Here is a 25016-nt window from a genome sequence, read left to right on the forward strand (position 1 = left end):
CAGAGCTGGAGGTTACTACTGAGTGGGGAATCATCAGAGTTGGGGGTTACTACAGAGCGGGGGATCAGCTGAGGATACTTCTGAGTGGGGCGTAAGCAGAGCTGGGAGTACTACTGGTTGGCTGATTAAGCAGGACATGGCCGAATTTCGATACATCTATGGCCATTCCTGTTTATGAGAAGCCCATCTAATGATCGACTTCTCATGAAGGGGCTTGTTCAAAAGTTGATCAATGAATTCTGACAACTGAGGAGTCCTACTGTCAAAATGCAATAGCTGCGCAAATAGGATTCCCCCATCCTGTGTAGATGGGGGAATTGGTTCAGTTTTCTTTCTTCAGCTCGCTGGCTGAACGAAAAAAGGAGCCATGTATTGCCAGCTTAACAGATTATTTCATCCATGCTAACAGCACAGACGGACGAATCTCCTGCTGCAGGCTATTGCTTTCTGACAGCCAGCAGTGCTGAACAGTAACAACACCAAATTGGATGCAGGCTCCGTTCAGCTGACAATTTTCCGCCAAGCAGTTTTGACAAAAGTTTAATGATTTATTTTAACAGTGAAAGACAGAATAACAACAAAAATATCCAGAAAAACGCATTTCAAAAAAGTTATAAATTGATTTGCATTTTAATGAGTGAAATAAGTATTTGACCCCTTCACAAAACAGGACTTGGCAATCACAAGGGTCAGATAGTGTAACAAGCCCCTTTGCTCGCTCGATTCCACTCTGCCGACACTCCTCTGCAGCTATTGAATCAGATTGCAACGTCTGATGGTTCGGTCACCCAATGCTCCGGGATTAGAACTTCAGCTATGTGCCGTTCTAACCCAGTTGTGATAGCTCAGAACAAACACCAGGCAGGCTGTATGTAAGTTCAAACAGGAATCTCTCTTTATTGACAGGAATACAGTCTTATTTATACAATAAAAGAGGAGGTGCAGACTCCTGCTCATATTACTCTAACAATACAGCTGTGACCAGAAACCTAATTAACATGGGCTAATTAACTAATCCCTTTAGACAGCCTAGATGACTCAGACATGACCTTTAGGCCAGACTGGCCGTCTTGTAGTTCAGAAAACACAATCAACATAGACTCTTCTTCACACAATAGCAGAGTTAATTAACACAAACAACAATGGGGATCTAATGACTCTTAGATCCCATAGTAGACTTATTTACAATACACATTTTAGCAGGCAACAGACAGACAGGTGTTGGAATTTACATCAGCATCTCCTAACAGTATCTGTCCCAGCATTATGAATCAGCCACTATTTCTAATATGGCAAATCCAGGGTCCCCAGAGTCTGTGTGTCCTGGGGGACCAGGACCTGAATCCACAGTAATACCGCCTCAAGGGTCCCCAGGCATACAGCTCACAAAGAGCACCATTCCCCCAAATGCCAGGGCCCACAATCAATCAGCAAGAGGCTAGCATACAGTCCCCTCCAAACGTCTCTCTCCCAGCTAGGTCTGTCACATTTCTCCCCTTTCGGCAGGAGACTAACACAGGAGGAGACCCCAGATGGGTTGACTCCGAAGTTAGTCAGTAGTTCCAGTCCTCTAATGCCTGTACCCACACAGTACCCCAAACAAATTGTTCCAAACAAAGCATTACTCACCCAGCCAATCTCTGCCTCTCTCAGAGAACATATCTGCCGCTGGGGAGAGGCCTGGACTGGCCCTTCTCCCTGGAGTCCTTTCTGCAGCTGGAGAGAAGACAGGGTGTCTGGGCTCACTCTGTCATGCTGTTGGGGATCTGGGCCGACTGCCCAGCATCCCTGGGGTATACAGGTGGAGAGTGAAGTCCCATCCACCTTCACAGGAAATCCATCCTCTGTTAGTTGAGGGCAGAGTCCAGCAGTACTCGGCCCTGTTGCCAGCCCTTCTGCTAGAAACCCCACACCATCTGCTCCGGCTAACTGTTGGGGAGGGACGACGAACACCTCCTCTCCCTTCTCCCCCTGTATCCTGATCTGCTGCTGGGAAGTGATCACCTCCTTCTCACCCTGAGCCTCCGGAACCGCCGCAGGTGTAGGGCAGAGATCTTGGACCCTCTGTCCGGTTGCCAGCGCTTCAGCTGGGGAAGTTCCTTGTAACTTCACAGATACTTCTGTTGGTGCTGGGCAGAGCACAGTGAAGTTTGGCCCAAATAACAGCTCTTCTTCCGCTGGAGGCTCACCAGGTTGTTCTTCCTCAGCAGAAAAGTCTATCAAATCCCCTGTCTCTGCAACTGGTGTCTGGGAATAAAGGTTCACCATCTCCTCTCCGTGGAACCCAGAAGATGCTATCAGTGCTGGGCAGAGGTTAGCAGAGTTCTGCCCTGTTGTCAGCACTTCAGGTTTGGGGACGGCAATCTTCAGATTTTCCACTGCAGATTCTCTGGCATTCTGCTGGACAGGCACATTCCTCCATCTAAGATCATCCAATGCAGAAACAGGTTCATCAAGGTCAGTCAGCACTTGCTGCATCCGCCATAAGACCTCCGCCTCCATAGCTGCGGGGCAGGCTGGCAAAGCACACTGTTACTCTGCCACATTGTCAACTCTTCAGCCAGGATTTCAGAGTTGTCAACTGGTATTTCCTGATAGTCCCAGGCAAAGGGAGCACCACCCTGCTGCTGAGCAGAGTCTAACAGCTGTTTGTAGGCGATCTCCAGCTCCCATTCCTGAACGGCCAGAAACTCCAAATCTTCCTGTGCCCAGTGCACTTCTGAGACATTGAGTCTCCGCTCTCTGTGCTCCATTATTTCCTCCAAACGCCACTCCCGATCACTCCCAAAGTCAGGGTCCCTGGACAGCCTCCAGTATAACAATCCCAGGCCATCGTAGTCAAAGCCTTCCGTGGGGCTGTCATCCGCTGTCCACGGGCACACTTGGGCTACATACCACTGGAGGGCTCTGTAGCTCTCATCCAACCGCATTTCTGCCCGGATCAGCCTGCTTAACTCGGCTGCCCACTCCTGGTTCGGCTGTTCCCCCAAAAACAGCATTCGCACTTCATACTGCGACCAGTACCTCACATGGGTGGAGGGGAGAACTTTTCCCTGGTTTTGCTGCTCACGGGCTAGCGCTTCCTTCCAGAGTTCGCAGCGGATAGAATCAAACCATCCTAGCAGGACCTGCTCTGATACTGGTCCTCTGTGCTGTATCTGCTTCTCTCGCAATCTTCTTCTGAATTCCTCATCCATGGTGGCTGGTATCTCTCGTCTCCTGCTATCTGGACCTTGGATCCAGGTGATGGTTTGGATGTGTTCACGGCAAGGAAGCACGATCCCACCATTCCCTCCACGGCTCTCAAGTAAGTCTTTCAGCGTGGCTCTCCTGCAGGCTGGTTTTGAGTGTCCCAGTAACTGGAGAGCAAATCCCATGGCTGCCAACCAATGTAACGAGCCCCTTTGCTCGCTCGATTCCACTCTCCCGACACTCCTCTGCAGCTATTGAATCAGATTGCAAAGTCTGATGATTCGGTCATCCAATGATCCGGGATTAGAACTTCAGCTATGTGCCGTTCTAACCCAGTTGTGATAGCTCAGAACAAACACCAGGCAGGCTGTATGTAAGTTCAAACAGGAATCTCTCTTTATTGACAGGAATACAGTCTTATTTATACAATAAAAGAGGAGGTGCAGACTCCTGCTCATATTACTCTAACAATACAGCTGTGACCAGAAACCTAATTAACATGGGCTAATTAACTAATCCCTTTAGACAGCCTAGATGACTCAGACATGACCTTTAGGCCAGACTGGCCGTCTTGTAGTTCAGAAAACACAATCAACATAGACTCTTCTTCACACAATAGCAGAGTTAATTAACAATGGGGATCTAATGACTCTTAGATCCCATAGTAGACTTATTTACAATACACATTTTAGCAGGCAACAGACAGACAGGTGTTGGAATTTACATCAGAATCTCCTAACAGTATCTGTCCCAGCATTATGAATCAGCCACTATTTCTAATATGGCAAATCCAGGGTCCCCAGAGTCTGTGTGTCCTGGGGGACCAGGACCTGAATCCACAGTGATACCGCCTCAAGGGTCCCCAGGCATACAGCTCACAAAGAGCACCGTTCCCCCAAATGCCAGGGCCCACGATCGATCGGCAAGAGGCTAGCATACAGTCCCCTCCAAAAGTCTCTCTCCCGGCTAGGTCTGTCACAGATAGTTTCTTGTAGTTGGCCACTCGGTTTTCACACATCTCGGAAGGGATTTTGTCCCACTCCTCTTCGCAAATCCTCTCCAAGTTAAGCTTTCGAGGCTGACGCTTGGTAACTCGAACCTTCAGCTCCCTCCACATATTTTCTATGGGAGACTGGCTAGGCCACTCCAGGAACTTAATGTGCTTTTTCTTGAGCCACTCCTTTGTTGCCTTGGCCATATGTTTTGGGTCACTGTCATGCCCTGGCTGAGGGAAGGTTTTCATCCAAGATTTGATGGTGCATGGCCCCATGGCCCCATCCATCGTCCCTTTGATGCGGTGAAGTTGTCCAGTCCCCTTAGCAGAAAAACACCCCCAAAGCATAATGTTTCCACCTCCATGTTTGACGGTGGGACGATAGGTATTCTTGGGGTCATAGGCAGCATTCCTCCTCCTCCAAACACAGCGAGTTGAGTTGATACCAAAGAGATCGATTTTGGTCTCATCTGACCACAACACTTTCACCCAGTTCTCCTCTGACTCATTCAGATGTTCATTAGCAAACTTCAGATGGGCATGTACATGTGCTTTCTTGAGCAGGGGGACCTTGCAGGCACTGCAGGATTTCAGTCCTCCATGGCGTAGTGTGTTACCAATTGTTTTCTTGATGACTATGGTCCCAGCTGCCTTGACAAGATTCTCCCGTGTAGTTCTAGGCTGATTCCTCACCGTTCTCATGATCATCCACGAGGTGAGGTCATGCATGGAGCCCCAGACCGAGGGAGATTGAGTTATTTTGTGTTTCTTCCATTTGTGAATAATTGTACCACCCTCTCGCCAAGTTGCTTGGCGATGGTCTTGTAGCCCATTCCAGCCTTGTGTAGGTCTACAATCTTGTCCCTGACATCCTTGAACAGCTCTTTGGTCTTGGCCATGGTGGAGAGATTGGAATCTGGTTCACTGATTGCTTCTGTGGACAGGTGTCTTTTATACAGGTAACAAGCTAAGATTAGGAGCACTCTCTTTTAGAGAGTGCTCCTAATCTCAGCTCATTACCTGTATAGAAGACACCTGGGAGCCAGAAATCTTGCTGATTGATAGGGGATCAAATACTTATTTCACTCATTAAAATGCAAATCAATTTATAACTTTTTTGAAATGGATATTTTTGTTGTTATTCTGTCTCTCACTGTTAAAATAAACCTACCATTAAAATTACAGACTGATCATTTTTTTGTCAGTGGGCAAACGTACAAAATCAGCAGGGGATAAAATACTTTTTTTCCCTTGCTGTAGGTGCTGCCAACAGGGCTACCCATAGAGCAAATTTTGGCCAATTCAACTTGAATTGGCCAGTATTTTGATGCATGCACGGCCTGCTTAAGTGATCCAAAGAGAATAAAAAGCAACAAAACAACAGTACAAGTTTTCTCTCAGACTTAGCAAGTCTAATAATATGTTCCACTAATATTCAAATGCATGACGACACTAGAATCAGTAAATAGCACAAAAACTCAACCACAGTGGATACATTTATACACAATGTCCATATCAAAGAAGTATCTGCCTGAAAAACATGACAGAATATCACAACATGACAACCATGAGATGTCCATCCAAATAGTTACGCATCTAATAGTATAGCTGCTGAGCTTGTTCAACTAATTATAGTAACCTGAAAGAGTAATTACAAAAATAAGGCTTTATGCACACTGCACTTTTTATTGCTGCTCCTAGCTTTTTTTTCAGCCTCCAAATGCAATCTGCATGTTAGTCTATGTGTCCATGCACACACAGGAGTTTAGATGAGCTAGAGGCAACAAAAAAGAAAAACCCACAGCCGGCGGATACAGGAGCAGCAGTGTTTTGGTAGAAAAAATGCTTGAAACCTGTAATGCGGTGTACACACGTCCGGACTTTTCGATAGCAAAGGTCCAACGGAACAAATCCGCAGGACAATTCAATCGTGTGTGGGCTTCATGGGACCTTTGCTGTCGAAAAATCAGATGGACTTTAGAAATAGAACATGTTTCAAATCTTTCCGACGGACTCGAGTCCGGTCGAAAAATCAGTTCGTCTGTATGCTAGTCCGACGGACGAACAACGACGCAAGGGCAGCTATTGGCTACTGGCTATGAACTTCCTTATTCTAGTCCAGTCGTACGTCATCACGTTCGAATCAGTCGGACTTTGGTGTGATTGTGTGTAGGCAAGTCCGTTGCTTCGGAACTCAGTCAAAAGTCCATCAAAAAGTCCTTCGGAGTTCAGTCCGTCGAAAGTCCGCTTGTGTGTACACAGCATAACACGTCTAAACTCTAGGCGTGTATAGCACTTGAGCGTTTGGCCCCTTTCACACGTGCGGACAGTATGTCCGTATTTCATCCATCCATTTTCGGATGAAATACGGACATACATGCATCCCTATGGGATAGTGGGTGTCCGCTGACACCCGATATCATCCGTCCCCGCTATGGTCTGATTCTGCAGATGGAGGAAAATCCTATTTTTCTATCCGTCTGCAGAGCGGATCGTATGAAAACGGACAGACGGTCCGTGTTCATCCAATCCCCCCATAGGGGAGAGCGGACATCTGACAGGGCGAGGACCGTCCTGTCATCCGCCGGCTCAGCAGGGATCAACGGAGCGATCCCCGCTGAGCAAGCGGATGTTCACGGGGCGGATCATCGCGGATCCGTCCCATGTGAAAGGAACCTTAATTCATTTCAATGGCCAGAATAAATTATATTTCTGGCCAATTAAATTAACTCCCAACCACTTGATGTGCCTAAACATGTTACCTGCATTCACAAGCCTCACTTGTTTTTTCCTACCAAAATGCTGCTGCCAGGAGGAAAGTTGTCTAGGAGAGATGGCAAAATGTCCAGTGTTTTACTGATATAAAATGCAGTCTTTTGTTTGCAAAGTGTCTGTACACACAGGTGAGTAAACAGGTGCTGCATATTCTTGAGTGGAAAAAATAAATAAATAGAAAAATCTGCATTCCTGGTCAGTATTTTGCACCGATGCGCGCAAACGAGCTTAAATATGAATTAATTTTCCCTAGAAAGGTATTGTGCACGAGGATGCGCATATACATGCAAATACGCACAAAACAAACGCCTGAAACTAAGTCCAAAAAAGCAGAAGCTCAAACATCAGTACTATGTGCAAGAGGCCTTAAAACAAAAGTGTTGAATTCTGCCCTAAAATGCTTGTCAAAAACAAACACTCTACTTAACAGCAACAACAAACAAAAAATTAACAGATGTTTTTGATAACAAATCTGTTTTAATTAACCACCACAGTGGCTCCTGTACACTATACACATTTGGACCACAGAAAGCAAGAAGATACTTTTTTAATCCAAAAGGGTTATTCGTTTTGAAATGGGCATAAAGTAACGATGTCAATAATGACAGACGTGCAGTTACATTGTACGTAGTCATAGGAATAGATAGGACAAGGGCTCTGCAATATAACATACACTGAAGGAATGTATTACATAGAAAATTGGCAAATTATTAAATTGCTGAAGACAAATAAGGCTGGCCATACAAAAGTCATGTTCTTTTGTTCAACCCGCTGGCTGAACAAAAGAAAGCGACTAGATTCTCATATACACACACACTTGATGTAGATGGGAAAATCTCTCCCACTGAGCATTTGTATTCTGACAGCAGGGAGATTTCCCCATCGCCAGAATATACTCATCAGCATCAACGGCTATAGCCAGTGACGGCGATAGATCGACTTGTGTACAACCAGCCTGTTGGGAAATTTCCTGTCGATCAGCCCCACCAGCTATAGATGGAGTTGTGCACAAGCAGCCTGCCCACACATGAATCAAAATTAAATTGGTCCCTGCTGAACTGGCTGAATTTCGACCATGTATGGCCGGCCTAAACAAGAGGTGGTTTTAAAAGCTTACAAACACACAATGCTACTGTATGTTTTATATTTTAGAACAGACCCTTCTGAAAAGCAGCACCAAAGTCACTCTGTCTGTATGTAGCAGCTTTAGCCTAAAAGATGAATGTGGTGACAAAATTAATTTGGCGACAATCTGTAAAAACTGGAGCAAAGAAACAATTGGTTGCTAAATAGAACAGCTGCATTTCTGATCCAGACATCATAAATCAGACCCATTGTCCCTCCTCATCTTTGAAGCTCTTGTAGCAGACGCTGAATCTTACGTGTATGCATTGACAATGCTCAGTAATAATTCCAGATTTTGCAAATATCTCTTTTCGAACTCTTTTTTTAATGTTAAAAGGATTATCAAACGGAAAGACACATACAGTGTTCCAATAGCTTAAACCATTAAGACATGGACTCCAAACAATTATGCAGCAAGTAAAGTCAGAACAGCTAATGTGTATACTTATTCTAGGTCAATGACCAAAAAACTGTTGCGGTATTACCATGACAGCCAGACAACTGGCTTTCTTAACCACTTAAGGACCAGCCTCGTTTTGGATTTTAGGTGTTTACATGTTTAAAACAGGTTTTTCTGCTAGAAAATTACTTAGAACCCCCAAACATTATATATGGTTTTTCTTCTAACACCCTAGAGAATAGCATTGCAATACTTTTTTTTGCACCATATTTGCGCAGCGGTCTTAAAAGCGCACTTTTTTGGAAAAAATTCACTTTTTTGAATAAAAAAATAAGACAACAGTAAAGTTAGCCCGATTTTTTTTATATTGTGAAATATAATGTTACGCCAAGTAAATTGATACCCAACATGTCACGCTTGAAAATTGCGCCCGCTCGTGGAATGGCGTCAAACTTTTACCCTCAAAAATCTCCATAGGCGACGTTTAAAAAATTCTACAGGTTGCATATTTTGCGGTACAGAGGAGGTCTAGGGCTAGAATTATTGCTCTCGCTCTACCGGTCGTGGCGATACCTCACATGTGTGGTTTGACCACCGTTTTCATATGCGGGCGCTACTCGCGTATGCGTTCGCTTCTGCGCGCAAGCTCGTCGGGACAGGGGGGGTTTAAAAATTTATTTTTTTTATTTGTATTATTTATTTTACAATATTTTATTTATTTTTACACTGTTTTTTTAAAAAAAATGGTGTCACTTTTATTCCTATTACAAGGAATGTAAACATCCCTTGTAATAGAAAAAAGCATGGCAGGACCTCTTAAATATGAGATCTGGGGTCAAAAAGACCTCAGATCTCATATTTACACTAAAATGCAATAAAAAAATTAAAAAAAGTCATTTAGAAAAATGATATTTGAAAAAATGTGCCTTTAAGAGGCATGGACGGAAGTGACGTATTGACGTCGCTTCCGCCCAGCAGTGTATTGGAGACGAGTGAGCGCCATCTTAGCCTCACTCGTCTCCAGACACACCACACAGAAGGACGCGATCGCCTCCGCCGCTACCGACGGCTCCGGTAAGCAGCGGAGGGCACTGGATCGCGGTGGGAGGGGGGGGGCCCTCTCTCGCCACCGATAAAAGTGATCTCGCTGCGAATCCGCCGCAGGGACCACTTTTATCTGAAAGCCGACCGCCGCACGAAAACGGGGATACCGGGGTTATGGCAGCTAGCTGCTGCCATAACAACGATATCCCCGTTCAAAGTTTGGACGTACATTGTCGTGCGGCGGTCTTGAAGTGGACAAGGTTTCCCGGCCTAAAGTGTATCAAAAGCCCATTTTGTGAGTGTGGAAAGGTTTTAGAACTTTTGTCAGGTTTTTATACCCGAGTGTCCCTGCTGGGGACCTTCACTCTCTCTAGTCATCCTGGTCACTCTTACAAATGGGACTGTTAGTGAGGGTTAATCTAGCATTCTGAGTTGTCACTTGAACAAGAATTGACTGGAGATCTTCCACTAGAGTCTATGAGAGGATTTACCGTATTATGGAGAGATTTCCCCCTACTTCCTGCTGTATCTCAAAACAGCAAGTGAAGGAGAATCTCCCCTATGGGACAAAGAAAAAAATGGCAGTGTTGTAATCACCTCCTACTCTGTGCAAAACTAAAAAAAAGTTTAGCCTTAAGATATACTTTACTTTAACCACTGAAGGGGGTTGTAAAGTCTGAAGGTGTTTTATCTTAATGTGTTCTATGCATTAAGATAAAAATCCTTCTGTGTGCAGCAGCACCCCTCAGCCCCTTACCTGAGCCTTACTTACTGTACCTGAGCCTCTCTATCTAGCAATGTTGTAGGATTGCATCGGCTACCCGGAACTCCCCTCCTCATTGGGTGAAACAGCATGGCGACGCCATTTGCTCCCGCTGCTATCAAAGTCAGTCAGCCAATGAGGAGAGAAAAGGGGGTGGGGCTGGGCTGCGCCGCAGCTCTGTGTCTGAGTGGATACATGGATATGGATGAGCTTCGAGTTCGAGTTGAACTCATGTTCGACTCGAACATCGGCTGTTCGCCAGTTCGCCGAACAATTTGGTGTGTTCGCGGCAAATTTGAAAGCCACGGAACACCCTTTAAAAGTCTATTGGAGAAATCAAAAGTGCTAATTTTAAAGGCTTATATGCATGGTATTGTCATAAAAAGTGTTTGGGGACCTGGGTCCTGCCCCAGGGGACATATATCAATGCAAAAAGAATTTTTAAAAACTGACGTTTTTTCAGGAGCAGTGATTTTAATAATGCTTAAAGTGAAACAATAAAAGTGTAATATTCCTTGAGGGGGACCCCCACGCCATTTTTTTAAAAAAATGTTGGCGCGGGGTTCCTCTTAATATCCATACCAGACCTGAAGGGCCTGGTATGGAATTTAGGGGGACCCCCATGCCATTTTTTAAAAAAATTTGGTTAGGGGTTCCTCTGTGGGGAAATCTCATGCATTTTTTATCAATTAACTTTTATGTGTATTGTCGGACCGACAATTCATTAATAGCTGCAAGTAGTTTTAAATTACTTTTTTTCCTTTGAAATGTCATTTTGCTGTCAGACTGTTCTAAGCACGGGAAACATGCGCCCCTTTACAAGCATACTATAGACACCCCCCAGGTACGAAATTTAAAGGAATATTACACTTTTACTGTTTCACTTTAAGCATTATTAAAATCACTGCTCCCGAAAAACCGTCCGTTTTTCAAAAATTCTTTTTGCATTGATACATGTCCCCTGGGGCAGGACCCAGGTCCCCATAAAACTTTTTATGACAATAACTTGCATATAAGCCTTTAAAATGAGCACTTTTGATTATTCATGTTCGTGTCCCATAGACTTTTTTTTTTTAACAAGAAGTTTTTTATTTTTCAATAACACAACAACAACAACAGGGGAGAAAAAAAAAATTGATGTACATTCAATATACAGTGATCACATTCACAATACGGTTAAGGAAAATATAGGTTTTTTTGTTTTTGTTTGTTTTGCGTTTTGTTTATTTTTAACTAACAGAATCTCCTACAATTGAAGAAGGGGGGGGGGGAGTAAGGGAGGAGTAGAGGAGCGGATAGGCTCCACATCTTATCTTCAGCTACATATCTCAGAACCTATGTAAAAAATGCTCGTACATATATTCGGTTCAGTTCCTTGCATCAAAGACTTATCAGCAGCCATCTACAGGAAACAATAACTCTGCTACTCTGGCCCTAATCTATGACCAACAGTTCTTCTTGGACCCATGGACCCCAAATTTTGGAGAATTTTTTGGGGCAATTACGGCCTAGATAGGTCAGTTTATATAGTGGGAGGGCATTATTTGAGTTTCTTCCATTGTTTAATTGTTGGGGGGGGTAGGTACCTTCCACTGGAGCAATATCGCCTTTCTAGCATAAAAGGCCGCATAAAACACAAATAATTTCTTAGATTGGGGACCTGCCAAGTTATCCACTACACCGAGCAACAATGGGATAGGATCACACTGCACGCTCAGTCCACCGACGGAGCTAACAGTGGCTACCACCCCTCTCCAGAAGGTTTGTATATGCCGACAAGCCCACACAACATGGAAAAATGATCCCTCCTCCGAGGTGCATTTAGGGCAGAGCGGGTTGCTATCATGGTATATTTTGGCTAGACGCTGTGGCGTGAAATATGCTCTGTGTAAAAATTTAAGTTGGACGAACCTGTCGCGGGCAGATATCACCAGGGGGAGGTACTGCTGAATGCCCTCCTCCCAGTCATCATCAGCCAGCGAGGGTATATCTCCCTGGCAGACCAAGAACAGCTGTGAGACCTTAGAGGTATCCATTCCCACCAAGTGTGAATACAAGGCTGATAAGGGCTTAGTCTCCTCCGCTGCACTCAGCAGGCGCTCTAAACCAGTGGTTATCAGCAATGGAGGTACAGGAAACTGGGAGCGATAGGCATGCCGGAGTTGGAGATACCTAAAAGACATTCGGTTAGGCAAGACCTTTTGTTGCTTCAACTCAACAAACGAGAGCGGGCCAACAGGGGACATTATATCGGCTAGTGTTTTCATGCCATATTGGGCCCAAAGCGCTGGGTCCGGTATAGTCCAGAAGTGCGGCAACCGTGGATTCCCCCACAGAGGAGTAGGAGGGGACCAACCGTTAGGTGTGCGGACTTTGGCCCGGACAATCTCCCAGACCCTAAGTGTAGCTCTCATCGAGGGGGTGATATTTGGGACCGCAGTGTATCAAATTTCTTAGCTCAGCATATGACCTGAGCAACGCCACCTCCAAAGTTGAGGCGGGATTGACCGGCTCCTCTGACAACCACCATCTCAACGTGACCAGAACCGCCGCCCAGTAATACTTAAGAAAACAGGGCAGGGCAAGGCCCCCGAGCGAGAGGGGCAACTGTAAGGTAGATTTGGCTATTCTGGGGACCCCACCGTTCCATACAAAGGAAATGATCAGCTTATCCAGTTTTTTAAAAAAACTCTGTGGGATATGCACCAGGGTCTGCCTAAATACATACAGGAATCTGGGTAGTACAGACATCTTAACCAGATTGACTCTGCCTACCGGAGTAAGGGGCAGTGTCTTCCAGGCAGCGCATCTCTGAGACAGGAGGGTCATTACTGGAGTCAGATTGAGAGGGAGGAATTGGGCCATGTCTCTGTGTATCTCTATTCCCAAGTATCTGAATTGTGATACCCTCTGGAGGGGGGCGTCCGGGAGCACAGACGCACCCTCTGGATGTAGCGGAAAAAGCACAGACTTCTCCCAATTCGGACACCAGAGTATTTACCAAATATATCTATCAGTGAGAGGGCTGCTCCCAGGGAGTCCACCGTAATCCTAAGGTACAATAGGGTGTCATCCGCGTATAAAGAGATTTTCTCCTGGACCAATCCCAAAGGAATACCGCTAACCAGAGGGGAGGAGCGGGGAAGAATCACCATCAGCTCAATCGCCAATGCAAAGAGGGCAGGAGACAGCGGACAACCCTGTCTGGTGCCCCTATGCAAGCTAAAGGGTGGCGAGAGAGTCGATCCCGTGCGGACCCTAGCCCTTGGGGATTTATAGAGAGCTTGTACCATGATATAAAGTTAGGGCCAAAGCGATGCAGGACCTCCCATAGAGAACATCACTCCACCAAATCAAATGCTTTCTCTGTATCCAGGGAGGCCACTGCATCGAATCGGTCAAGCGAGTTCCGGGCCCCCAGAACAGTATACAATTTGCGGAGATTTATATCTGTCCCCTTGCCGGGCATGAAACCGGTTTGGTCCTCATGGATCAGCATAAGGATAACCTCATTTAATCTTTTAGCTAATATTTTAGTGAGAATTTTAGCATCTGCATTAAGCAGGGATATGGGGCGATAGGAGGTGCAGAGTTCAGGGTCTTTACCCAGTTTGGGGATGACAACAATAACTGCCTCCGCCATAGAATTCGGGAGGGTTTCTGCTTTTAGAGTCCCTATAATCATTTCATGTAGTTTGGGTGACAATTGCTCCCCGTATTGCCGGTAGAATTCAGGTGGAAGGCCATCTACCCCAGGAGTTTTCTCCGCCTGGAGTTCGCCTATCGCCATCTGAACCTCTTTTAATGTGATAGTACTATCCAAATGGGCCCGAGCATCCTCACTTAAATTTGGGAAATTGATCTGCTCTAGGAAAGAGTTCAGCTCCGCTCCTGAATAGTCTACCCTGGAGGAGTAGAAGGTACTGTAGTATGAGGCAAAGCGTGCATTGATGGTTGCTGGGTCAGTCACCAGCGTGCCATCCTCACCTCTAAGACGGGCAATTGCGCTTACAGGTTGTTGCTTTTTAGCCAGCCAGGCCAATAGTCGGCCTGTCTTTTCCCCCTGCTCAAAGATGCACTGCGACTGCGATAATTGTTGCTTTTTAGCCCCAGCCACCCTTAGAAGCATCACTTCACGATAGGCTGCTTGCATATCGATCCAGTAGCGAGAAAGACGCCACAGTTTCTCTGACGGAGGGGTTTGGGTTTGCAGACTCACAAGCATATGAGCGTGATCCGAGATGCCCCTAGGGAGCATCTTAACTTCTTGTATTTTGGGAAGCAGTCCCCCACTAACAAACATCAAATCAATCCTAGATAGTGAGCGGTAAGAGGCTGACTGGCATGTGAAGGCCTGCTCAGTAGGGAATCTCCACCGCCAGACATCTATCAAACCATAGAGTGCTGCCCATTTGTTTAGGGGGGAGTCTGTACCCGTGCCCAGGGGGAGTCTATCTAGGGACGGATTGGGGGTCATGTTGAAATCTCCTGCTATAAGGAGATTATCGGTAGGGTAAGTAGCCAGGATGGGAATCAGATATTTAAGTAGAGACATGTTGGCCGGTGGAGGTATATACAGGCCCAGGATTAGCAGCTCCACATTATCTACTACAACATGTACCAGTACATACCTTCCCTCCAGGTCAGCCTTGACATCCAGCAATGAGCAGGAGAGGGCCCTGTGAACGAGGACACTCACCCCTCGGGCATACCCAGAATATGTGGAATGGTGGCAATACCCCACCCATGGTTTTTTAAGGCTAAGGACCCTGCGACCCACTATGTGGGTCTCCTGCAATATGCAGATGTGGGGAGCATGTGTCTTCAGGTAGGCCATTACCAGGGACCTCTTAATTCTATCATTTAGGCCCCGAACATGCCACGAAACAATTCTTATGGGAGCCATAGGATCTTGTAGTAGGTGTAGTTAATATGACTATCAGACCGACCCGGGAGAAGAAATGCAGCAAACAAGTCAGAATCATCACATTGTAGGTCATTGGACATCCAGCCCCCACACTCAGCAAGATCAAGGGAGCCAAATGTCCACTATAGATCACTGTGTACACCATTCACATATGAGAATCGACAATGACAAAAAAGAAGAACCAAAAAATAGAAATAAAAATAAAAAAAAACAAGGGGATAAACCATGAACATATAAACCCCCCAACCCCTCCCACCCCGCACATCCGCTGGGGAACTCGGAGTGCATAAGCCCATAACCTGACCCATCACACAATAGGAAAGTCGGTCAGAGAGTTTCGTGAAGTCCAGAGGCAACCATCTGAAGCCTGCATCACATTATATACGTAAGTGGGATCCATGCATATTTGAAAATATAAAAAAAGAAAAAACAGAGAAAGATATAAAAAACTGAAAAAACTCCTGGCCGTAGCCAGGGGCACACACTTAGAGTGGGCAGCGGTATACAACCCAATAGAATGCATCATGTCCTGAGGAGCATCTCCCCCCACCTTCTCCCGCCCCCGGAGGGGGCGCAGTCCCACACACTTACTCCAGCAATATAAACGGGGAAATTCGTTTGAGGAGAATAGCTTGGCACCGTCTGAAACCAGGGGGAGGAACAAGGAGGGGGGGGGGGGGCACGGACAGCCGCAGAACCCACCAGCATCACTGCCCAAGACGGGGACAGTACCGCAGCACTTGTAGAGGGAGTAGTAAAGGCTGGACCACAGGTGGCACAAATGGCACTGAATTCGCACATCATAAGGCATTGCAGGCAGGAAGTAAGGAACCCCTAAATTGGGCAACGGTATACATCACTTTAGACTGCAGCTTGTCCCCACGGATCCTCCCCCAGGAGAAAGCGCATCCCTGCACCACCACGCCAGAAATATAAACAGGGAAATGAAGCTAAACAGGACAGCCTGGGATCGGGGGAGGGACAGAGGGGAGATCCAGGTGCAGCTCCATACACGCCAACATCACAGCTCAAAGGAAGGACAGTACGGCAGTACATGAAAAAGAGCTAGTAGATGCCGGACCTCAAATGGCGCTCATGGCGCTTAAGTCACACAGTTTGGTAGTCAGCATTGTCGATGAGGCACTGCAGGCAAGGAGTTAGGATCACTCATGGGAGATACCGCTGGATAATTTCTAGTGGACAGCAGGGAAGAGAGCCGTACCTTTACCGAGCCTGGGGCAGAGTCTCCAGCCAGTGAGAGGCTTCTTCAGGTGAAGTGAAATATCGGGTGGACTCCCCGTCCACCACTCGCAGACGAGCCGGAAACAACATACTGTATTTCATACCTTTGGTACGAAGCTGTGTCTTTACTTGATCGAAGGTTCTACGGAGCCGTTGAGTGTCGACGGAGAAGTCAGGAAACAGCACGATCCTGGTGTTTTCATATCGGAGCTCCGTCACTTTCCGTGCCTCCCGGAGAATCAGGTTCCTATCACGAAAATTCATGAGCCTGAAGATGAAGGTGCGCGGTGGGGCCCCGGGCTGGTGGCATTCTATGAGCTCTCTCCACAACAAAGTGCGGAGAGAATTGGGCCCGTGGGAGTAGGGTGCGAAGCAGAGTCTCTGTGAAGACCGTAGGGTCCTGGCCTTCAGCACCCTCCGGTAAACCTATCAACTGCAGGTTGTTCCTACGACTGCGGTTCTCACTGTCCTTTGCCCGTGATTCAAAGGCCTTCGCTTTCATCTGTAATGTGTGGATGGAGGCACGGTTATCTCGGATAGAGTCCTCTGATTCACCCACACGTCGCACTGCTTCCCTCATGCGGTCCCTCATCTTGTCTAAGTCCCTGCGCATCAGTCCAAAATCCGTTTGCAGAGTGTCAATTTTGGCCGTCAAGGTATTCTGGCAGCCGGAGATAGCCAGCATGAGAGCTTGAAAGCGATCCTCTTCCGACCCAGGATCAGCAGGGGTAGTTTGAGACGCCATGTGCGCGCGGCCTGCCGGGCTCACCAGGCCCTGTAGTTTCAGTTGCTGGGGCGCCTTAGGAGTATATCCACCTTTATTCCCGGAGCCAGATTTACCTCTTCTCATGCCCAGGAGTCGGCAGATGCTGATTAGGGTAAGAATAAAGCAGTAGATCCCGCAATGTTCGGATAAATTGTGCAGGCAGGAGCGGAGCTCTGCTCAAACACGTCCGCTCAGGTCTCCAGCTTGACCACGCCCGTGTCCTATAGACTTTAACGGTGTTCGCACAAATTTTTTGCCTGTTCGCAAGTTCTGCTGCGTTCCGAACCGGTGGGTGTTCGGCTCATCCCTATACACGGACCTACAGCTCGGCTCGGGTGCCCTCATAGCAAGCTGCTGCTGTGGGGTCACTCAACAGGTGGGGGGGCCAGGGGAGCCAAAGAGGGACCCAAGAAGAAGGAGGATCCAGGCTGCCCTGTGAAAATCCACTGCACAGGGTAGGCAAGTATAACATGTTTATTATTTTTAACAAAATAAAAAAAGAGACTTTATAATCACTTTGAAATCTGGGTGCCACTTTAAAGAAAAGCCTAGTCACAGTGGCTATTGAGGGTGCCTGTAGAGTGGGGGTCCCAGAGCATCAAACAGAGTGCAATGCAGAGGGACTACTTGTAAATTTGTAGTAGGAAGCAAGAGCCGCATTCGTTGATGCCTCCTCTGTAGTGCTGGGTCCTGTCCCATGAGGAGTGATAACAACTGCACTCCACCTCTTATCCCTACTAGCGTTCTCCAGAGTGGTGCCAGCAGCAGGAAAGAAGAGATCTTCAGGTCAGTGTGAAGCAATACACTGGGCATAATAGTATAGGACTGATTTCACACTGATGTGCTGCGGTTTCGCCACATCACTGGTGCATTGTACCCGCAGCTTTCCTGATGGTGTGCTGCATTTAGCCATAGGGGCCCATTCACAAGTGCAGCAGGCGCTGCTCCTCCTTTTAAAAAAGTGATCCCTTCTGTTTGGCAGGTGGTGAGGAGGCGATATGTTGCCTGCTCACCACTTGATTTAAATCCATGATTGCCGTGCAATGCACGCAATTGCGACATGGTAGTATGGCAATTAGAGCTTTAAATCAGGTGTGAGGAAGTGAAACTGGGAGACACTGTGCCCGGTGATCTTTGACTTCTCCCATTTTGTTCAGGTAGATCTCCACCTCTTTAAAGTTTCCTACCCCTGCTGTAGGGTTTAATAATGGAGCCTCCAGATACCTGTGGTTAAAGTGGCTAATTAACCAGGAAAAAAATAAATAATTAATATACTGCAGTTTACCAATTCTTAGATTTGTTTGCTGCATTTGTTTTCTTTTTTTCTGCATTCTGAATGAAGTAGTAAACCAGACACCTTTGGACAAAAGCATTGTCAGTCTGGGGAGAATAGTGTCAGACTAGCAGAATTAGTGCCAGTTCACACTGGTCCGACATACGCTCCAGCATAGAGAGCACAAGTCGCATGACATGTCAAAAGCAATGGTTCCCTGTGAGAGCTGTCTTAACTGGTCCAACTTGTGTCGGTCTGACTTTAAATAAGGTTCCTGCACTACTTTGGTCTGACTTGGGCAGGATTTTTGCCTGTTGATTTGAATGGGGGGGGGGGGACGAGCGAGCACTCCCCCCTCCCCCGCAGATGATACCAGGCCACATGCCCTCAACAACATGGGGGGAGGTGCTTTGGGGCGGGGGGCTTGGTGTCCCCCCACCGCAAAGCACCTTGTACCCATGTTGATGGGGACAAATGCCTCTTCCTGACAACCTTGGGAGGTGGTTGTGGGGGTCTGTGGGCAGGGGGCTTATCTGGAAGCCCCTCTTAACAAGGGGACACCCAGATCCCACCCATTCACCAAAAAAAAAAAAAAAAAGAAGTATAGTGTTACAAAAAGAACGTTTTCGACAAGTCCTTTATTAAAAATTAACAAAGCCCCCCCCTGTCGTAGCTTCACCATGTCTTCTTCCTCTGCTGATGTCTTCTCACTCCCCCGACATTGGACAGGTCAAATCGCATGACAAGTCGCAGCCTATTGCCGGCAATGGAACCATTCCAATTGGCGCAAGGACAACTTTGCAGCGCCGCACCAATTTGAAAAAATAGTTCCTGCACTACTTTTGGCGACTTCGGGTGCGACTTTAATAGACATCTGTGCATGAAGCCACACGGATGTCTTTCAAGTCGGACCTGAAGTCGCACTGAAATGCGGCTTTGAAATCGTGCGATTTGAAAGCCATGTTCAATGTGAACAAGGCCAAAAGTCTAAAGTTATAAGATGTAGGGCAGAGTCATCTCCAAAAAGAAAACCAAAAAAAAAAAAAAAAAAACACAATGACCTGGAATTTATAAAGACTTGCAGATTTTTGCAAAAGTGTTTCTCATGCATCCTAAAAGTGGCTCAGTGTGCGCCAAATTCGTGAACTTGTACTTTAATTTGGTGCATGTTGTGCCACTTTTAGAATGCATGTGAGACACTTTCGCAAAAATCTGTCTCTGCACGTCAAAAGAACATTGGTCCTAATTATTTCCACTTTTGTAAAATATGAGCAGCAGCAGAAGAGGGGAGAGAAGGAGGGGGTCCCTGTGTGTGTGTGTGGGGGTATGGAAGAGGGTCCCAGTGTGGGAGGAGGTCCCTGTGTGGGAGGGGGTACAGGAGGAGGTCCCTGTGTGGGAGGGCGTACAGGAGGAGGTCCCTGTGTGGGAGGGGGGTACAGGAGGAGGTCCCTGTGTGGGAGGGGGGTACAGGAGGAGGTCCCTGTGTGGGAGGGGGGTACAGGAGGAGGTCCCTGTGTGGGAGGGGACAGGAGGAGGTCCCTGTGTGTAGGGGCGTACAGGAGGAGATCCCTGTGTGAGAGGAGTGTACAGGAGGAGGTCCCTGTGTGGGAGGGGGGTACAGAAGGAGGTCCCTGTGTGGGAGGGGGGTACAGAAGGAGGTCCCTGTGTGGGAGGGGGTACAGGAGGAGGTCCCTGTGTGGAAGGGGGCTCCTGTGTGGGAGGGGGATATAGGAGGGGGTCCCTTTGTGGGAGAGGTGTGCAGTAGGGAGTCCTGGTGTGGCAGAGGTATACGGGAGAGTGTCTCTGTATGGGAGAGGGGTGCAGGAGGGAGTCCCTGTGTGGGATAGGGGTCACTGGGTGAGAGGAGGATATGGGAGAGGGATAAGGGAAGGGGGTCCTTGTGTGGGAAGGGGTCCCTGTGTGGCAGAGGGGTGCAGGAGAGGGATATGGGAGGGGTCCCTGTGTGGGAGGGGGATGTGGGAGGGAGTCCTTGTGTGGGAGGGGGTCCCTGTGTGGGAGGGGGATTTGCAGGAGGGAGTCCTTGTGTGGGAGGGGGATTTGCAGGAGGGAGTCCTTGTGTGGGAGGGAGGATGCAGGAGGGAGTCCTTGTGTGGGAGGGGGGATGCAGGAGGGAGTCCTTGTGTGGGAGGGGGGATGCAGGAGGGAGTCCTTGTGTGGGAGGGGGGATGCAGGAGGGAGTCCTTGTGTGGGAGGGGGGATGCAGGAGGGAGTCCTTGTGTGGGAGGGGGGATGCAGGAGGGAGTCCTTGTGTGGGAGGGGGGATGCAGGAGGGAGTCCTTGTGTGGGAGGGGGTCCCTGTGTGGGAGAGGGGTGCAGGAGGGGGCTATGGGAGGGGGTTCCTGTGTGGGAAGGATAAGGGAAGGGGGTCCCTGTGTGGGAGGGATAAGGGAAGGGGGTCCCTGTGTGGGAGGGGGTCTGGGAGGAGGTCAATGCAGGAAGGAGTCATTGTGTAGGAGGGGCGTGCAGGAGGGAGTCCTTCTGTGGGAGAGGGGTACAGGAGGGTGTCCCTGTGTGGGAGAGGAATAAGGGAATGGGGTGCCTGTGTGGGAGGGGGGTGCAGGAGGGGGATACGGGAGGGGATCCCTGTGTGGGAGAGGGGTAAAGGAGGGGGTCCCTGTGTGGGAGAGGGGTAAAGGAGGGGGTCCCTGTGTGGGAGAGGGATAAGGGAAATGAGGGAAAGGGGTCCCTATGTGGGAAGGGGTTCCTGTGACCGACGTGGTGATTGCCAATTCTTCCGATGGGTTCCCCCATCCCAGTATATGTGTAGTGTCAGAGATCCAGCCATGGATGATTGTCCCATCAGAAAGCATTATCTCACATGAGGGGGTCCCTGTGACCAGTTCTGACCATCACCTGTACTGACCTCCTCCATACACTGTGCGTTCTCTGCCGGTCCTCAGGCTGGTCACTCACAGAGCAGGTTTAACCATTTTCAGCACTTTTTAAATTACAAAAAAAGCCAAAAAAAAAAGTTCAACACAACTCACAACCCCCCACACACAGGGATGAAGATATCACACACACGCTACTGAGGGCACAACACCTTCGTACAACTTTTTTTGGCTGAAATTAGCTGGAACATTTCACAAGTGAGCACAGGACAATATCCTGCCTAGATGGGACTGGTCTGAGGTCCTCCTCTCTCCGCAGCCCTGGACAGCTCATCATGAGAAGTCTCACAATGGTGAGATGGTGATTGTCCAGCTACAAGAAAGTACACTCAGCCCGGATAATAAAGAGGCATGGGGAGGGGAAGTTCCCTAGGCTCTGCACTCACCCAGCGGTCGGTAGCTCGGTGTCTCCTCAGCTCGCACGGCAGGCTCTGTGCACCGGCTCCGCGCCGCCCGCACTCCGGACAGGTCACGTGCTCGGCCGGCAGAGGGGGAGAGCCCGAGGATGGGTGTCTGCACTGAGCTGACTGGCGCGCTTCTCCCCCCTCACAGCACAGAGCCGCCCTGCTACAGCTCCTCACACACAGCAATCCACACATTCACTTTCCACAGACACTTACCTGACAGGACTTCTACCTAATCCACAGTCACATCCCACAGACACTTACCTGACAGGACTTCTACCTAATCCACAGTCACATCCCACAGACACTTACCTGACAGGACTTCTACCTAATCCACAGTCACATCCCACAGACACTTGCCTGACAGGACTTCTACCTAATCCACAGACACTTGCCTGACAGGACTTCTACCTAATCCACAGTCACATTCCACAGACACTTACCTGACAGGACTTCTACCTAATCCACAGTCACATCCCACAGACACTTACCTGACAGGACTTCTACCTAATCCACAGTCACATCCCACAGACACTTACCTGACAGGACTTCTACCTAATCCACAGTCACATCCCACAGACACTTGCCTGACAGGACTTCTACCTAATCCACAGTCACATCCCACAGACACTTACCTGACAGGACTTCTACCTAATCCACAGTCACATCCCACAGACACTTGCCTGACAGGACTTCTACCTAATCCACAGTCACTTACCTGACAGGACTTCTACCTAATCCACAGTCACATTCCACAGACACTTGCCTGACAGGACTTCTACCTAATCCACAGACACATCCCACAGACACTTACCTGACAGGACTTCTACCTAATCCACAGTCACATTCCACAGACACTTGCCTGACAGGACTTCTACCTAATCCACAGTCACATTCCACAGACACTTACCTGACAGGACTTCTACCTAATCCACAGTCACATTCCACAGACACTTACCTGACAGGACTTCTACCTAATCCACAGTCACATCCCACAGACACTTGCCTGACAGGACTTCTACCTAATCCACAGTCACTTACCTGACAGGACTTCTACCTAATCCACAGTCACATTCCACAGACACTTGCCTGACAGGACTTCTACCTAATCCACAGTCACATTCCACAGACACTTGCCTGACAGGACTTCTACCTAATCCACAGTCACATTCCACAGACACTTACCTGACAGGACTTCTACCTAATCCACAGTCACATTCCACAGACACTTACCTGACAGGACTTCTACCTAATCCACAGTCACATCCCACAGACACTTGCCTGACAGGACTTCTACCTAATCCACAGTCACTTACCTGACAGGACTTCTACCTAATCCACAGTCACATTCCACAGACACTTGCCTGACAGGACTTCTACCTAATCCACAGTCACATTCCACAGACACTTGCCTGACAGGACTTCTACCTAATCCACAGTCACATTCCACAGACACTTACCTGACAGGACTTCTACCTAATCCACAGTCACATTCCACAGACACTTGCCTGACAGGACTTCTACCTAATCCACAGTCACTTACCTGACAGGACTTCTACCTAATCCACAGTCACATTCCACAGACACTTACCTGACAGGACTTCTACCTAATCCACAGTCACATTCCACAAACACTCACCCGAGAGGACTTATCTCTGATCCAGATACCACAGTCACATTCCACATAGACTTACCTAAGAGGACTTCTCCCTAATCCACTTTACCTGAGAGTACTTCTCCATGATCCACAGTCTCACCCCATCACCAGATTTACCTGAGACTTGTCCTATACAGCTCCCTGATCCACAATTACATCCCTCTATAGACAGTACCTGAGAGGACTTGTCCTATACATCTCCCATCATCAAACCTACCTGACAAGGACCACATTTATCTGATCCAAAATCACATCCTATACATAAGCAGAATGTTGAACAAAAATTTGTACAAAAATTCTCAGAACATACAAATGTAGCTAAACAGATTTTGTTTGCTTTTAACATTTGATTTATTAATGAATGAATTTTACCAAAGGAAACCACATACACTGTTAGAAACTTGTACATTACAGACAATTCTTCCATTTCAAATTTTCTTGTCATTACGGTCCATCTGACCGTACTAACTATTAGATAAATTAACCAATGTTCTTACAGCAAAAAAGGTTGAACAAAATTCTACTAGTGTGTACCTAGCTTTACCTGAGAGGACTCATCCCATACATGTCCCTCATCCACAATCACATCCCCCATCAGCCGACTTACTTGAGAGGACTTATCCTGTAATGGGATAGGCGGAATGTACCAAGTTGATTGATCTATCAACTTGGGTACATCCAGCCTGCCAGGTTATCTTGCGATTATTGCTAGCAGCTCCTATAGCTGCTAGTGATAATCACTGTCTTCTCTAGGCAGGGACGGCTTCATCCACCTGCCCCCCAGCCCAGGGAAGACGATTGCTGATCCCCCTGTCAGCACTGTTTGTGTTGATGGAGGAATCGTAGACATTTCTTTCCTGCAACCCGTGCTTTCAAGTAAGAAGTTTGCACCGTGTATGGCTGGCCTTACCTGAGACTTGTCCTATACATTGTCCTGCACATTACCTCAGAGTCTGACCACTGACAGTCAAGTCAAGGGACAATCCAAGTTCCTCATGATTTGCCCAGGACATCTTAGCCCCATTCACAACCAGGCAATTTGTAGCTCGCAGCTATTGTTCTTTCACACCATTCATCTTCATCCACCTGAGGTGTGCAGGCAGCCTATGGAATTGGATGCAGAAGCAGTGACTGCATGGACAAAACCATATGTCAAAATTGTATATGCGTACAGAAGCCAGGGCACGGATCAGAATGCACACTGTCTACATTTGGGTCCATGCACTCACTCCTACATGCTTATCAAATTCTGACATGCAGCTGTGTCTGTGAAGCCAATGCATCTGCATTCACTGCCATAGGTTGCCTGCACACAGCTCAGGGCAAAAATGGATCATGTATGCAGGACAGGTGCCAGGGCCCATTTGAATATGACCTTATGTATATTGGCATGCATTTTTATGTCATCTGTTGTAAAGTGACAGATCTTTGGATAGGTCAAAGCAGGAGCTAGGCGGGTAGACACTACTCCCCATCAGGTCCACTCCTCTTTTGATTGACAGCAAACAGTGGACAGATCCATAGCCAATAAACAGCCTATTA

At 47.6% G+C, this 25016-nt stretch overlaps 1 protein-coding gene across 4 annotated transcripts in view; it reads right to left on the reverse strand.

Annotated features, from left to right (window-relative positions):
- Positions 1 to 21899, reverse strand: part of PLCE1 (phospholipase C epsilon 1) — a 945493-nt gene extending 923594 nt beyond the window's left edge. For all 4 annotated transcript variants that reach the window (XM_073596424.1, XM_073596420.1, XM_073596423.1 and 1 more), the window contains exon 1: positions 21800 to 21899. The gene's annotated coding sequence lies outside the window, so the exon portion shown is untranslated. The remainder of the gene's footprint in view (positions 1 to 21799) is intronic.
- Positions 21900 to 25016: the final 3117 nt, after the last annotated feature.

The sequence above is a fragment of the Aquarana catesbeiana genome, linkage group LG08 (assembly GCF_042186555.1).
Source record: "Aquarana catesbeiana isolate 2022-GZ linkage group LG08, ASM4218655v1, whole genome shotgun sequence".
Taxonomy (NCBI): Eukaryota; Metazoa; Chordata; class Amphibia; order Anura; family Ranidae; genus Aquarana; species Aquarana catesbeiana.